The following is a 17,792-nucleotide window of genomic DNA, read 5'->3' as shown; positions in this document are numbered from 1 at the left end:
ACATTCCTTTGGTCACTTATATTATTGAGTAAAATCGCAGCTCTGAACAATGCTTCGGCCACTTATAGTTTTCACTGCAGTATTGCTAAAATATTGTTCTTTGGTTTCTGATGCATAGCGTTCGACATACGTAGTACTTAACTTATAATAGTATATGGTGATAGTTTAATATGCTTTGTATTCCAACCAGGTTAGTTTGGAGTTTTAAAGAGTGAAAAATATAGTACTTGTATTGTATTGTATTGTATCAATACTCAATAGAGAAAAATTAAACACTGGTGCGTAGAGGGCTGGACATGGGCTAGATGTTGAATAAATTACAGAATAAATCGGGACACTTATAAGGGCTAGGCCCTAATTCAAGGATGCACTTTCTCAAAATTATAAGGCGATGGTTACCATGTTTGGTGTTACACCTGTTTTTAAATATTTACTCTACTTTCCTTTTTCAGCCGTTATTAAATACTTGTTCTATTTCTTATTTGAAAATCTTTTAAAATACTACCTCCGGTCCAAATTACTCGCAATTTTAGGGTATTATTTATAAGATATAAAATATTCCAAAGTTGCGAGTAATTTGGACTGGAGGTAGTATTTAATTCATTTCTCGCACCGAGTGGATCCAACATTAATTATATATTACTAATTTTATATTCTCTCTCCTCCAATTTTAACTACTTTTACTTTTTACAACTTTTTATTCATCCTCCTACTTCACCGCCTTCATATTTAATTACTTTCTTCAATTTCTCTTAAAACTCTGCGCATGAAGAAATGGAGCAAGTATTTAAAAACGGAGGGTGTATCTTTCAACCAACATCCAATGACATACTTGGTATATATATATTTACTTGCCTTATTTTCTACCGAGTATGTATTGTGGATGTCTCGATTAAATCAATTGCTCCAGCTATTTTGTTAAATAAGAGTTTAGGCCGCACCCGCATACTAAGAGAGAGACTACTTTACAAGACTAAAGGAGGTTCCATCCCAAAATTATATGCCAATAGAAGGAGTAACTTATTAGCCTTATAAAGTGTTTTAACACTCTCTTATTATTTCAATATGAGACACTTAAGGCCTGTTCATATTTACTTATTTTCAGTTCAGTTCAGTTCAGCTCCAATCAGTTCAGTTCAGTTCAGTTCCAATCAGTTCAGTTCAGTTCAACTCTTAATTTCCCTCTCTCATAAAATATTCATTTCAGCTTAGTTCAGTTCAGTTCAGTTCCAATCAGTTCAGTTCAGTTCAGTTCAGCTCAGTTTAGTAAATATGAACAGACCCTTACCTGTGTTGTTTGGTAGGAAATACTTCAACATATTTAAAATTAAATTTTTCACTCCATGTTTTTATACTTTTGAAAAATATTCGTGTAACATCTTCTTACTATTATCATATGACCATCTGTGTTGATCACTGTAATTCTAACCCTATCTCATTTTAGGTGGTCTTATAATGATAAATTGATTTTATTTAATAATCTGATTAATTTTTACAACATTAGCGTGCGCAAAAAAAAAAAAAAAAAAAAAAGGACTTTCATGACCTCAAGATGAAGGGAACAAATATCATTAGAATCAACTAATACTAGAGGAATTCCAGGGGTGTGATTCTTGTAACTTTCCGGTCCTTCCCCACACTCAAGATTACGTAGGCCCAAAGCAAATTGAATAGAGTGACGAAGTCTAAATTTGGGTATCAAATAGGTTGTTTTATGTGGGGTATATTAGTACGTATATGGTACTCCGTAGTATATTTTTAAAGTATATTTCATATTTCGTAATGTGTATATCATTCAGATCAATTCTACTTATTTTAGAATATTATAACAATAAGGATAATTTTGTCAATTACTACCGCAAGTTAATAGCACTTTGTAAATTACTACCGCAAATGAAAAAAGTTGTGAATTACTACCGCAAAAAATTTTAAGATGTTGCGATTACTACCAAACCCCCATTAAACCCAACTATGACGTTATTATATCCCTTTAACCCGTGTTTGACCATGGTTAAGGGCTTTAACCACCACACCCCCCCCCCCCAAAAAAAAATGGTTTAGGGATATAATGACGTCATGGTTAAGGGTTTTAACCATGGATTAAAGTGATATAATGACGTTATAGTTGGGTTTAATGGGGGTTTGGTAGTAATCGCAACATCTTAAAATTTTTTGAGGTAGTAATTCACAACTTTTTTAATTTGCGGTAGTAATTTACAAAGTAGTATTAACTTGCGGTAGTAATTGGCAATTTTTCCTAACAATAATTATTTTTTGTTAGGATTAGATTAAATCAAATTAGGTTGATATTCAATTAGTTCACATTGTAACTTTTAAACTTTGTTTACTTATTATTGAATATCATTAATTGCTTGTAATGTGATCCTTTAGCTTTGTAGCAACCCTACATCTAGGGATGACAATTTAATCCGAGTTCGATTCGAATTCGATCCGATCCGATCCAAAGGAAAAAAAATCCGATTCGAATCCGTTTAAAATTAGTCCGAATCCAAATTCGATAAAATAGATCCGAATCCGAATAGGAGGTGAACCAGACTTGGACCCTACGCAAAGTCCGACGGAGTCCGATCCGAGTCCGAATCCGAGAGTATAAGCATATGCTCAATAACCTGGGACAATTATTTGCTTGTTTTGTTGCAAAATTTTGTTATGTAACTTAGTTTATAATTTAAATATTTTATGTTTATACTTTAATTGGTATGACAATACAAGCAATTATAGGTATATGACATTACAAAAAAAATAAAATAAAATATTCAGATCATTTCGGAGGTCCGTGTAAATGGACCGAATTCGGATTCGAAAATTATGAGTCGGATCAGATTCGGACTCGGATTTTTCGGATTCGGATCCGAGTCCAGGGTCCGTTTACTTAACAGATCGGTTTGGATTTAGCCACATCCGACCCGAATCCGATCCGTTTCCATTCCTACCTACATCATTATGAGGAGGGCTTGTCAAACTTATGAAAATTATGGAGAGCTTGAGTTTTTTTTTTTTTTTTTTTTTTTTTTTTCGTTTTTTTTTTTAAATGTGAAAAAAAAAAATTAGGAAGATCTCCTCACGGGAAAATGTAGTACTTGAATATGTATTTATAAAGTACACAGTAAGACAAAGCTAAGTAGCTAACACAGTCACACTAGACTGTATTTATTTCATATACATTAGTGTAAATAAAGGTCAAATTAGATTTAGTCATACTAGATTAGTCCATCTTAGATTTGTTAAAATCAGAGTAAAGCACAATATTTCATGTGAAAAGAGCAAAATTATTGGTGACATAACAAATAATTAAAAAAAAAATCTAATATATACAAATTAAACGAGGTAAGTGGAAACTAGAAACAAATATTTGTAATTAGTATTGAGTCTCTATCAAATAAAAGATAACTAGATAAAGCCCGTGCGATGCACAGTTTGTTTGAAATTTTTAAATAATATATATATATATATGCGCTAAAATTTGTTATATATTTAGATAAAATTCCTAATATCATATAATAATATTTTATATTTAATTAATTTAAATTGAAAAATCTCATTCGCCAATTTTGCTTACGTGTCATTTAAATTGTTTAATTCTACAATAAACTAATAATCTCGTTTTTTTTTTTTTTTTTTTTTTTTTTTTTTGACATATGCTTAATGATCAAAGAAAAGGATTACAAACGATGGAATAAGTTCGCTATGCTACTTAGAAGAGCTTTACTAGCTCCAAGATTACATAGAGTACAAATAAAACATAAGTACAACTTCCTCACAAGAACACGCCGGCTTGAGCACCCAAGTTGCCTTCGAACATGCTGTAGAAGATTCCCAACTAATCCTGTGTTGGCTTTGGATCTCCATTTCTGTTGATATTGGGAAAAGTACGGAAAGGCAGAGAACACGCGGTTGTTGGCATACATTAACTCGGGCTCAAAAAGACACAAAGAATCTTTAGCATTAGATAAAACAGGTAGTAATAAAAGACGACCAAGGCTTAACAACACAATTTGAGTCCCTTTTACAAGAGGCTCGGTACCCTTAACTATGGGTACCTTTGATCCCTTCTCTAAAGAAGAGACCATTACCATACTAAAAACCCCCAAAAGAAACTTTTGGGAGCCCCCATGTTGGAGAGCAGGGTTGGGATAAAGGTTTTCAAAGCAATAGATTAACAATCTATTGCTAAGCTGAAACGGTGAGTACCAAGTGATAACCCACCATTACTCAGTCGACCGGACATGTAAAAAAGAGTAACAAAATAAAAAACACAAGCCAAGACCACCTTCAAGAACCAAAACAGACCACAACAAGGACCATCCCTGAAATTACTGAAACCCGAAAACCAAACCACTTAACGAGAGGCTTAACACACCCCCTTAGCCCCCCAAACATCATGTAAAACCACTTGATCAAACACAAATAAACCCAAATCAAACAACAAAAGCATCGAAGAACAACTACTTCCCGGCAAATTACCCAAAAACTAAGGAAGTTATATAACCAAAACATTAACAAACTTAACTCCGTAGGAAAGAAACTAAAACTGACCAAACCAACAAGCAAGGCAAGAAGAGGACTTACAAACCAAAGGAAAGGCATAAAACGGAAATCAAACCGAGATTTCGAAGTCAATACCAAGAGACCCATGAAACCGTAACCCTAACTTCACCGTATAAATGTCGCGATGACCTTTTCTGGTAATCCCCTAACGACGACGTTAGAGCTAGCCCAATATCCCTAAAAACATCAACCTCGTCTCTGAAATGACAGATCCGAACACAACTCGAAATAGAGCCTTCCTAGTCCTCGTCTCAGCCGCGAAAAACACTCTCAAACACCAGATAACGGCCGCCCAAGAAGTGGAACCCGACCACGTGAAGACCCGGACTGAAACCCACCTGAGAAGAGAGGAACTAACTTGCTAGAACTAGCCTTATCCTCAAGAAACAATTAAAGAAAAAACCCCCAAATTTGAAACCCTAACCCTAACTTTACTCCAGAAAACAACCAAAGCGTTAGAATTAATCTTGGGAGATTGAAAAAACCAAAATAAACCTTTAAAGGATGCTCGCCGACGACCGTTGATGAGCAAGGGAAGCTCTGGTCGCCGGCGGCAAGGGGAACAGGGGAATGGGTTTTTTTGGTTTTTAGAGAGAAGGAGGAGCGTAGGTTTTTAGAGAGAATATATTCCTTTTTAACAACAAATGTCCTCGTATTTAATTGGCTATCATTAAAATTTATTATCCTACGTGGCGCGTTAGAAAAATTAAGTCCTACGTGGCTTTCAAAAAACTCGAGAAAAAACTCCCCTTTATATATATATATATATATATATATATATATATATATATATATATATATATATATATAACATATTCCTGGGCCTCAACCATTAGTTAGTTTAAGCTTTTGGTTAAGATGGTCCTTTAACATGGTATCAGAGCCAACGTGACATAGAGGTCACGGGTTCGAATCTCATCCACCCCTCCTTTTAAGTGGAATTAATTCGCGCCGGGTATGAGAGGGTCTGTGCTGCATCCACATTTCAAGCCCAAAGGGCCTTTCATGTGAGGGGGAGTGATAGAGTATATAACATATTCCTAGATTTCAACCATTAGTTTAAGCTTTTGGTTGAAATGGTCCTTTAATATATATATATATATATATATATATATATATATATAAAGGTTATTTTCATTAGCATTTTCTCCGGAAAAGAGGGGAAAATACCCAACAACAACAACATTAATTTAACATGGGATTGATGGATAGATAATTGTTTTTCACCAACTTGGATGGTTGGTTTGATGCAAACCCTAAAAATTAGAGACAATTCAAATGCTGTTTATCATAATGTACGAAGTTCAATTAATTTAGCTCGAAGATTCTCATTAATAAATAGTAGATGCTTATTGATTAGACCTTAATTAAACGGGCTCTAAGCAAAACAACATAAATCGTACAATTTAATTGACCAACAACATCCATATATTTTCAGACAACTAGTACTTAAATTCTATGCCATTTTTGCCAGGCCCTCCCATCCACTTGGCTTCGATTCCGCTAATGTAAGTCAATTTGTAGAGGAATAGTTTGAAAATGTAATTATTTTCAGTCAATTATAAGCATAATTAAAATTTGAGAGAGTAAATGGTGGAGTAATTAGCAAATAAGAGGACACTCAGATTTTATGCATTATATTCAAAAAATATGCACTCAAGTATTTTCAGCTGCAAGGATATATTTTCTTCGAGAAGGTATTGTGTCAGTCCGGACTGACGAAATGTCTGAACAAACTAAATGCAAATTTTTGATATCCTCAATTAGCGGGATGATATCATATATTGGCGGGATGATATCCTCTATTGACTGAATGATATTCTCTACTAATTGGATGATATCTTTTATTAGTTACTCCCTCTGTCCCTAAATTACATTCCTCGTTTTTATTTTGGGTATTCCAAAATTACATTCCACCTTTCTATTTTTAGTAAGTTTTTTTCTTCTTCTAAATATCCCAAATACACTCTCTTTTTTAGTTGTACTTTTAATGTATAAATAATGTATTTACATTCCACTTTTAATGTTTGGTTTGCTAATGTACTTTTTCAGCCTTTAATTTTTCAGAATCCTTGTGCCAAATTACAATGAATATGATTGGTTAAAAATTTTCAAATAGGAGCATGTGATTGTTCTTTTTTTTGCAAAGGATTGATGACATGTCATGAGTAATCACTAATTTATCTTTGTTTTACTCAAAAATATTATTTAATGTTTATTTTGTACTTCCTATTGCATTATCTAATTATTGTTATTTGTCTTATTCTTTCTTCCTTAATTCCAGTGTAAATTTCCTAACAGGAATGTAATTTAGGGACGGAGGGAGTATATGATATCCTTTATTGACAGGATGATATTTCTACTGGCTAGATAACATCCTCTATTAGGTGGATAATATCCTCTATTGGCTAGATGATATCCTCTACTAACTGGATGATATCCTCTATTAGGTAGATATCATCCAACAAACTAATAGAGGATATCATCCAACCTACAAATGATATCATATATCATAGAACTAATAAAGAATACCATGGAACTAATATAGGATATCATCTGGACAATGGATGATATCATCCAACTTATAGAGGATATCATCCAACTTATTATAGATGATATAATCAAGAAAACAGAATTTATTTTATAAAAATAGTTAAAAGATGAACAATAGTGGAACCATTGAAGGTCCCGTACTAAACTCATGAGTATAACATAACATGGTCATTTAATTTCTCAACCAAAATACATGCATTTGTCATCAAAACGTTCACAATTCAACATACAATATAATCATATAGAACAATCAATTTCAACATTTATACATCACACAAGAAAGCCCCAAACCGATTTTTTGGTCTTTTTTTGAAAAATCCGATAATCTCAATCAATTATCAAGTCAATTCAAGCATAAATCATGAATAAATATAATCAACAATATTTATCCTTACCATCCTCTTCCATTCAAGTATGAATTATGAACAAATAAAATGGAGTAATTTAGCAGAAGTTGAGGAGAGAGAAAATAGGGGTGGGTAAAAGGTGAGGGAGGAGAGAGAAAGTGAAGTAGGACTGTAGGATTGAGTGGGAGTATTGTTGGTGGTGGTGAGTGGAAATGAGGTTGTGAGAAGTTTTTAATATCATACAAAAAACAATAGCCTGACTGACAAACTATTTGGTCAGGTTGGACTGACCCAATAGTTTGTGATTTTCTTCACCTATCTATAAAAATAATAACTAAGTAAAAAAATAAAAATTAATTAAGTAATTGGCATCATTTTTGGTTTTCAGTTTCTTGTTTTTTTGAAAACTAAAAAGCAAAAACAGGAAACAAGAAAAAGGTTTTTCCACTTTTTGGTTGTCAGTTTTCAAAATTATTATGATTTTATTAAGTTTAAATAATTTTTGATTCATTATGTGACATATATCATATACTTTTATACAACAAAAAACCAAAAACCAGAAAACCACAACAATGCCAAACGAACCCGAGCAACAAGTTTTTTCTTTTGGTAATTGTTTATGTATATTATTAGTTGTATTTTACTAATGTATCCTTCTTATCCCTAACCCTTGGGTAAAGTGTAGACTCTAGTATACTACCTCCGTTACATATTATTTGCAACGATTAGACATTTTTCCTCTCTACTTTATGTCAAATCGTTGCAAATAATATGTAACGGAGGTAGTATATTTGATCTTTTTTTTTTTACAAGAAGAAAAAGGGATTTCATTAATAAAATATCGTCAAACGGCACTTACATATAATTCTTAAGAAATCAAGAATTTCAGCACAAATACACACCTTAAAACTAAATATATCGTAGAATTGATTAACAATCGCCTTTATAAAAAACTTCATCTGAAGCAATGCAATTGTGAGTTCGCACTGTTTCGGCTTGAAATCCAAGAATGCGTAGTCGTTTGAGTGAAAATATTCATGTGGTCCTCTGAATTCTTGTAGACAATATGAAACCCTAGATCTTCAACTCTTAATAAAGAAACATAAAAGGAAAATAAACACAAGAGAAAAATCATCATCTCAAGGATGAGATCTGTTTATTGAAAGCAATTTAAAGGTTTTTGGGGCTTACCACCGGCAAGAACACCAGTGGAGGCCCCTACAAAGGTTCACAACTGAGATCAAGAGGAAAAGAGATTGTAGAGATGAAGAGAAAAGGAAGAGGAGTGAAGGAAAACCTTCAAAAGAACTGAAAAAACCTAGTAATGAAGGCTAGGAAAACCCTTCCAAGGGAAAAACCCTAGAGGGAACAAAAGACCCTCCCAACACTTGGTACTAATATATATATATTTGATCTTTGATCAATGACAAAGACACTACAAATATTCTTTCAGCAATCAACCACATAGAGTGACCGCATTAATTTATAATGATGACTCTTATTCATTTACATTTACAATTTTTAATTAGTGAGGGTAATTTTGTTTAAGAGTACCCTCAATTCATTTTTTTAAAAGGCAACCTCATCTGTTCATTCGAGTACAGTTCTGTTTATGTTTTGACTATTAAAAGAATAACTCTTGTTGTTTAATCACACTTATAAGAGTAATCTCCTTTTTTTTTTTTTTTTTCCATTGGAGTAATTCTGTCCCCATCTGTTAAGGTTATACACCAACAAATTATTGGAACTAATCAGGGCAGTCAAGATAAGTTTCAATCAAGTCCAATTAATTCTAATAATTGTCAAGTTTTTTTTTTATTTTTTATTTTTTATTTTTTTTATTTTTAATCAAAGTAATCTAATTGGTAAAAGTATTACAAATTGGTCAATTATGTAAGTAATAAATACTAGAAATAGACATCTAATAAAGAGACGGAGGGAGTATAGATTTAAATAAGATAGTTATTTAAGATAACATAGTTCTTATTTATGAGTTTTTGACGAATTAATACATTCGATTCAATTTAGATATTTTCGAACTGGACATATTCAAAACTCGACAATTGACTTAAATAAAACTTGAAAAATATAATACTCCCTATATGTCCCATAATATAGTTCCTGTTTGTGGTTTTTTCACGATATTTAAGAAATAAGAGGAGAAAGTGGATGAAGTGCATTAATAAAAGTGAAAAAAATACAATTATAGACAAAAGTTAGAGAGCGAAATAAAGTAGAGAAAAGTACAAGGCATATGCAAAATTAAGGGCAATGTAGGAATTAGAAGGAATAAACATAAAAAAGTGATGGTATAATAATCTTGATATATTATCTAAAAATAGAAATAGGAACAACATTTTGAGTTTTTGACACTCCAAAATAGAAAAACAAGAATTATATCATGAGACGGAGAGAGTAATAAAAAAAGCATGTAAACAAAATGGGAAATGATATTGACACATCTCTAATTGATTTTGGCACAGTCGTGAGAGCACTGTTTTCTATGCTCTTCTCACATAGGGGTGTGCCAAAATCAATTAAGGATATGCCAAAATCAATTTTTAAAACAGACTAGAGGTAAAAACAAGAAGACAAGTTGACTGTAATTGATGTAAGTAATGTGATAGAATATCAAGTTGAGTATGATTTGGTTTGTAATTTGTAAAGTTCAACTACCCTAAGCTAGCAAGCAAATCTTGAGTAGGAGTCTGTCTATTAAACAGTACAACTGATTTTATTTTGTCAAGTTAACCAATCTCTTTTTCTCTCTCTTTCATGAGCAGGTGTCAAGCTGGGGGGGTCCTGTCCCTAAGACTAGGTAGCTCGAACCAAACCCAGTAATGGCGGAACAAATTTAACACATTATTGCATCACCACTTTTCATATCTATATTTTGATTGGACTTTGCGTGGAGCAGGGATTTTACAAAGTTTTTATGCTACCTTAGACTCGAATGATGAGAAAAGAAAAGTCCTAGTACATTGCAATGTTTTTAGTGTCAATTCGGGTTGATGGTTTGATTTTGGATGGTGTTGAACAAATTAATTTGAAACGAGTTTGTTTAGTAGGTTATGAAAATTAGAGGTCAATTTAATTCAATGAATTTTTGCAAGCTTTCAAATTTGGTTGGGTCATTAGGGATGGATTTTAATCAAAGCAACAGGTATTTGGTTCCGATTTAAATTAGGTGTGCTAGAAATAGTCACTCTAGTTAAAGTGAGTTTGGGTTCATATCGAGTTAAGCTGTAACAAATTGGGGCAGATCATATTTGATTTTGACTGAAGCGAGCTAGGTTGGAAACGTTAGGCTAAAATAAAGCAGGCTCAGGCTCATTTTAGCTTAGGTTGTGGCATAATAGAATTGGTGGTAAATTGGATAAGAATGCAAATGAGCTTATACTCTTGCGAACAACTCCTAATAACAAGTTTTGAAACATGTGTTAGACTTTTTTTTATTGTTTGCAATCATATATTCATATATTTCGTTAATAATTTGTTTGGAATAAAACAATCTTATTTATTTTGATGGAACAATGTAAAAGATTACAAATTCTTATATGTGGCTGGCCACACCATGTGATCAACTATCATGAAGTTATTTCATTAATATTATAGGGGTTACTTGGTAAGTGTAACAGAAGTTACTCGATCAATGTTATAGGGGTTACTTGGCCGGTGTTATAAGGGGTTACTTTGTTCTTTTATAAGTGGTACACGGTGTGGCCAGCTGCACACAAGATGGGTTGGTAAAAGATATGTTTATACTTTATACGGTATCGGTAAAATGGATTTACTTGGGTTTTCCCTAGGTTGAAAAGATTTCAAGCCTTCAAGGCAAATATGATTTAAACTAAATGGATTATGAATTGTAAACGGTCCTGGTATGATGGCTATAGGTTATTTCATTCTACTTTTTATGTTTTATTTGTTTGAAATAGTTTTGGGTTGTAAACTTGTAATGAAATCAAATTAAATAGGTCACCATTTTATTGTAATTTGAATGTAACTAGATATGGGTTAAGTGGTTAAACCATATTAGTTTATACTTTATAGTCGGATACAGGTCATATTCTGTTCAATAAAAAATAACAACAACTTTTAGCCAAGTCGATTCTCGCGCAGTCAGGGCAACAACGGGTAATTTGGGTTAAAAATTAACATGATTTTGTTTAATAAGGTTAATATCTCCATGTGTTACAAATTTCACTCTCAAGTTTAATGTATGCAGCACTTTTGTTTTATGCAACACTTTACATTATACACCCCTGAGTCCCTGACCCCTTTATATACATCAAACTATTATTATTATACATCAAACTATTATTATTATATGATAGTGTGATAAAATAAACAATAAGAACTTGTTCTCTTCAACTTATTTCAGATACTTATTACTTATTTCTTAATAAATTCAGATCAGATCGACCAGATCAGAACTTTTTATTATCATTTACTTGTCGTTAAATTAAAAAAAAAAAAAAAAAAAAAAAAAAACTTCTTATACTAACCCGTATGTTTATTGATTTGTGTACAAGATATTACTGGATCATTATGAACTTTAATCCTTCAAATTCTTCTACTTTCCATTATGTAATTAAACTTCACTATATTATTTGTTTTAACTCACCATTAATCATGAGAACCACTAGGTTTTTTTTTTTATTATCCACCTATAACTAACCAAAATTCACTTAGCGTGTTTAAGGGTCTGTCTTGATTTACTAAACTGAACTGAGCTGAACTAATTGGAGCTGAAATGAAATGAACTAAATTGTTTATGAGAGAAGAAAATTAGGAATTGAATTGAATTGAACTGAACTGATTGGAGTTGAACTGAACTGAACTGAACTGAAATTAAGATAAAGAGAACATTAACATACCCTAAATCCACTTTAAATAATCATCTAAATTTCATTGTATATTCTTTATTCTAGCTCTTCTCTTAGTTTATTATTAAATTAGAATATGTATACTTCTTTAGTTCCTTGTCTCATTTATTCTACTTAATAAGTAAAAATTGTTTATATCTCTCTATAGACAATTTTTTTTTTTTTTTTTTTTTTTTTTTTTTTTTTTTTTTGTTTTACAATTCCTAGAAACAATTGAAATACCTTATTAAACACCACTTTAGCATTATTTTGAGAATCAAGGTTGACCTAGTATGTGGTTGGAGGCCCTTCTTCCAGGGGTGATTCTGAGCATGTGCAGGGTGGCCTGCACAAGTGTTGTGATATGCACTCGAGATTGAAGAGAGTAAGACCCTATTTTTTCAGACTTATTTTCAGTTCAATTCAGTTCAGTTCAATTCAATTCAAAAAAACATGGCCTAATTTATACGGATACCTTAATTCCTCCTATCAGCTATATTGCCTATATATATACCACAAGAAATGTAACTTTCAATTTAACTAAAAACTGCAAAAAAAAAAAAAATTAGAGAAACACATATAGTTTACCCTCCCCCTCCCTGTCTATGGACTACAGTACTTTTTACAACCCTAATAACAATTCTTCCACATCATCAACCCCAATATTGATACCCTCTTCTTGTACAAGAAGGGCTAATAATAATAATAATTCTAGAAATGCTAAGAATAACAAGGGCAACAACAACAACAAGGCGGCCGGCGGGGTGAGGCTATCGACCGACCCACAAAGCGTAGCGGCGAGAGAAAGAAGGCATAGAATAAGCGACCGGTTCAAGATGCTACAGAGTTTAATCCCTGGTGGTGCTAAGCTTGACACTGTCTCCATGTTGGAACAAGCCATTCAATATGTCAAGTTTTTGAAAACTCAAATTTGGTTGCATGAAACCCTCATTAACAACAACAACGTTACTACTACTACTAATAATAGTAATAATATTAATATCCAAGATCAATATGATCATAGTTTTATTATTAACACTAGTAGTAGTACTAGTACTACTATTCATAATGATGCATACTATTATGAACAATATTGTTACGCACTAATGTATGATTGTAATAACATGATTGAAAATCATGTAGGTGACGGTGGTGGTTGTAGTGTAGGTGAAATCGAAGGTGGTTTCGATGGCGGTATTTGCAACCCTCAAGAGATCAACATGGTGGCCGCGACTAATAACTACCGTGCAATACAACTTTCAGATGGGTGTAGTTTCCATGTTCATGGTCAACAAAGTATGTAACTATTAGTAATTTCAATCAATTAAACAGTGATTATATATGTATGTGGGGGTAATTAGCTAGAGTAAAATTTAGTGCATGTGATGTGTCTGTACTTTTATTTTTATGCTACATTATTTACATGTTTGTTTATCTTGGTAGGGGGTCGATTTATGAAGTTGTTTCATCAATCGATTGTAAACGTTTGATGTTATTTAATGAATAATGAAGAACTGTTATTCCTATTTAACAAGTGAAGTATATATAAGTAATTATTTAAATTTATTAATTTGCACTGAAAATAACATTCTGGTCCTGTAGCTCAGTTGGTTAGAGCGTTGGTCTTATGAGCCGAAGGTCGCGAGTTCGAGCCTCGCCAGGACCATAAATTTCTATATAATTGTTTTTTTTTAATTTTTTTTTTTCCTTTTTTAAAATTAAAGGATTGAACAATATGGATGAATTTCCCATTATAATAAACATTTAATAAACATTTTGGTATCAAAATCAATAGGAAAAAAAGGAAAAGACAACTAGACAAGGACTAAAATTGGGAATGAGAAAGAAACTTATGTCAGTTGTAGTAACATTTTGAGTCATGTCAAAGAAAAACATATTGAATCTCATATTTGTGATGATTACTGTCCTTGAAATTAATAAGAAAATGAGCAGAAATGTGTCATTTCTGTGAAAGAAAGGGATTAGGACAAAAATAAACAGTTGCCATGAATCAGTTCCAGAGTGAAGCAAATCTTATTCCCACATACATACAGATATACTCTAGCTAACTCCATATATAAAATACAAATATTACTAGCTACTACTCCGTAGTATTAAAAAATATATGTTACCTCTCATTTATCAGTCATATCTCACAAAGTCATTAGTCACCAAAATAACACAAGAAAATGTGATTGTAGATCACTACAAATGGGGGGTGTGGATTTTATACATTTGGCTGTATTGTATTTAAAGACTTACAAGTATTAATTAACATACCTGTTTTCCAAAAAGGAAAAAAAGCCAAAAACAACGGCTGTCAACCCAAAAAACTAAAACCGAAGATACAACAATTGACGACGTCTAGTACAACCAGCCAACTAGTGAGCAGGATTGACTCACAAACGAGGAACCTTTAGAACCTGGCAAACCAAAAGAGACTAAACTGAAGCCCGCAACCCCTAAATGAGCCGCCAAGCAAAGATTTCCATTGAACCAAAAGGAGGAAGAAGAGCAAGGAGGACAGGACAATCTGTATAAATTCGGATTTTCAAACAAACCTTTACGATTATCTAACCCCAAACCCCATATACAAGCCTGAAGCTCAAACTGCAATGCTGAACTTGCCATAAAAGCCCGACAACCGACTCCCAGGACCTCAGAAGAATCAAGATCACGAACTACCCAGTCTGTTCCCGCCCTGTAAGTAGAACAATCCCAGATTCCCATGCCCCGTACTCTATCAAACAAGCCATTGGAGAAATATAAGGTAACCCTCGCAAACATAGCCACTTGACATCCTACTTGGCCTCTAAATGAGTATAGGTGATCGAGTGAGTTTGTATTGTGTGTAAGATAATTACAATCAAACAACCATTTTGGATGATTGTAAATTAGCAAATGAGTATAAGTGATCGATTGATTTTGTATTGTGTGTAAGATAATTACAATCGACGAGTGCATAGTGTTATTTACCCGTTTGGTTTGATGTAAAATGTTTTCGGGAAGCCTCATTATCCTCGTCCTTTCATACTTCCTCTTTACTTTTCTTTCGTCTATCTCACATTTTCACTCCTATTTTTCATTTCTCTATATTATTTTTTGTAAGGAACCAAACAATGAAAAATTAATTTGTAATTGTGATTTTTCTTAAAAATATGATTCGATGATACCTTACCTATCATTGAAAAAGTTTTACATCAAACTAAACAGAGCATATAAGGACAAAGGTTGCGAAAGTAATGCATATTGATTTTTAGCACATTTTGAATTTCTTATTAAAACAAATGGAGTATTACGTAACTAAGGAGCTAGACCCAGTTGATAACCGATATCAACAAAAATTTGTTAATATCACAAATTTTTCTCTCTCCTCCCCTCACATGACCAAATTTTCTTTCTCTCTCCTCCATTCCCATGGCCACTACTTCCTTCTCTCTCCTCCATTCCCATGCACAAGGTCGACGACATTCGCGGATCAAAAGCGGCCATTTATGAAAACTGGGGCCATACAAACCCTTTAGGGAAAGGGATTTGCTCGTATTAGTGGTGTTATGGCGGTCGAATGTTGGTGCAGCGCCCTGTGGTGGTTGGCTGGGGTCGATTCGCGAAGGTAGAGGATAGTGAAGCTAAAGGTGGTGCCGTGGGTGGTAGTTAGTGGTGTTGCGGCGGTCGTGTGGTGGTTGGCTAGGGTCGATTGGTGATCGACTGGGGTCGATTCGTGAAGGTAAAGGTGGTGCTGTGGGTGGTAGTAGAGTTTGCACGGTGGTGATAGAGGGGAGAGAAAGGGGGTGTGGTTGCTAAAATTACAAAATTACCTTGGTGTGGTAGCTAAATTTACAAAATTAAACTTGATATTAACAAGTTTTGTTGATATCTTATATCAACTTGTATTTCCTCCGTAACTAAGATGATGTTGGATTTATCTCTTAATGTATCTTGAATAAGTTAATACACAAATAAAGATACTGGTAGTAAAAGTTAGGAGGAAAACAAAAAAACGAAAACATATATTTTTTAATCCTGTGATTTTATTTTTAGAGTTTAAATTATTTAGTTTAAGATTTTTTTAGTTAGGGCCTATATATATTGTGTATATTGTATAGCTAATGAGGCCTAATCTCTTGTTAGGTTGTATAAATACGCTACTCATACTCTATTAGAAACTACGAAAAATTATTTCATGACACATGGTATCGGAGTCTCTACCACACTAAACCCTAAAACACTAATTTTTTTTTCTATTTCTACTCTACTCTACCGATTCATCAACGATGGTGGATGATAGAAAAATCGATCCCTCTTCTCCTTTCTGCCTTGGCTCAAGCGATCAACCCGGAAACTTGATTACTCATGTGATTTTGAAAGGTGAAAATTATTTGGCGTGGTCTAGGGTTATTAGATTGTCCTTGAAATCTATATGGAAATTCGGTTTCGTTGATATAGCACTATCTCTAGGCCGATTGAGAAAAAGAAACTACTTGAATGGAAAACAGTTAATCCGATGTTAGTCTCGTGGGTTTTGTGTTGTTTTATAAATTTATTATCATTAAACAATTTTTTGAATAGTTTTCTTTGAACATTAAGACAATTTCATGGAAATAGGATATTTAAAGCAAGATTTAGAGTATTGTGGCTTGCTTTTGGAAAATGTTGAAAGTGAATTATTTGATAGTCAAAGTATATTCCTTATAATTAGCTAACGTACCAAGTCATATATTCTATCTAGTCATAGTTTAAGTCAAAGTATATTCCTTGTAATTAGCTAACGTACCTGGTCATATGTTCTATCTAGTCATAGTTTACTATGTTCAATATAATGTTCTAATCTTGTACTATGAAAACTCTTGTATACTTTTCAATATAATCAAGCTTTCCAACCTTCTCTTTCTCATAACTCATGGTATCATGAGCAATTGATCCTTTTTTTCCCGCTTCCGCTACTACACCATTATCATATCCATGGCTACACTATTAAAACCCTTTGCCAACGCCGACAAATGGTAGTGACCATACTCGCGCTCCCTTTAAAAAGCTTCAATCCCAAGTCAAACTTTCCCTAAACTCTTTTGGCACCCCTGTATTTCATATACCAAAAGATGTCAATCATCATTTTTTTTTTCTCCAAACCATTTACAAGGAGAAACAATCCCCTTTTTTGGTATCCCATAGTTTACCTACCATGTGTTACCAAATATGAAATTCTCTTTCCAAAACCATTATGGAAAAACATAACATTGCATTCTAAACCACCATCACCACCATTATGATTTTCTAACGTCTGTCTTGCGGGGACATATAAAGGATAAAGATGATTATATCATCATTATAATTATTTGTTACAATATGTAAATCCCTTGATTTACTCCTTATTTGATAGTTAAAGTACATTCCTTATAATTAGCTAGTGTACCTAGTCATATGTTTTATCTAGTCATAGTTTACTATGTTCAAT

The 17,792-nt window shown here is 32.9% G+C and overlaps 1 non-coding gene across 1 annotated transcript; it reads left to right on the top strand.

The window, feature by feature from the left end:
* The first annotated feature begins 13,929 nt into the window (after positions 1–13,929).
* Positions 13,930–14,003, top strand: TRNAI-UAU (transfer RNA isoleucine (anticodon UAU)). The gene has a single exon. It is a non-coding gene; the product is annotated as a tRNA-Ile (tRNA).
* The last annotated feature ends 3,789 nt before the right edge of the window (positions 14,004–17,792 follow it).

Source organism: Chenopodium album, chromosome 2, assembly GCF_948465745.1.
Source record: "Chenopodium album chromosome 2, dcCheAlbu1.1, whole genome shotgun sequence".
NCBI classification, from domain to species: Eukaryota; Viridiplantae; Streptophyta; class Magnoliopsida; order Caryophyllales; family Amaranthaceae; genus Chenopodium; species Chenopodium album.
The sequence above is the reverse complement of the archived record's forward strand: the minus strand, read 5'-3'. Positions and strand labels throughout refer to the sequence as shown.